Source organism: Mesitornis unicolor, unplaced genomic scaffold, assembly GCF_000695765.1.
Source record: "Mesitornis unicolor isolate BGI_N332 unplaced genomic scaffold, ASM69576v1 scaffold30031, whole genome shotgun sequence".
NCBI lineage: Eukaryota > Metazoa > Chordata > Aves > Mesitornithiformes > Mesitornithidae > Mesitornis > Mesitornis unicolor.
Window position 1 is genome coordinate 3,214 of NW_010166230.1, and position 370 is coordinate 3,583.

General features: G+C 58.4%; 1 protein-coding gene across 1 annotated transcript in view; it reads left to right on the forward strand.

Moving 5' to 3' along the window:
* Positions 1-370, forward strand: part of ARHGEF2 (Rho/Rac guanine nucleotide exchange factor (GEF) 2) — a gene marked incomplete at both ends in the record, with an annotated part of 3,899 nt that overhangs the window by 3,198 nt on the left and 331 nt on the right. The window lies entirely within an intron of this gene.

Genomic DNA, 370 nt, shown 5'->3' on the forward strand with positions numbered 1-370 from the left:
TGTGGGATGACAGTACTGGGGCATAGGAATGCTGGAGAATGGGGATGCTGAGGGACCAGGGGATGTGGATACTGGGGGACCAGAGTGCTATAGGAGGGGGGTACTGGGGCATGGGGATGCTGGGGAATGGGGATACTTAGAGGACCAGGTTGCTATGTGATGGGGATACTGGGGGACCAGGGTGCTATGGGATGGGGGTACTGGGTAACCAGGGTGTTATGGGATGGGGATACTGGGGGACCAGGGTGCTATGAGATGGAGGTACTGGGGCATGGGGATGCTGGGGAATGGAGATACTTGGAGGACCAGGGTGCTGTGGGATGGGGGGTACTAGGGATGGGGATGCTTGAGGGCCAGGGTGATATGGAAG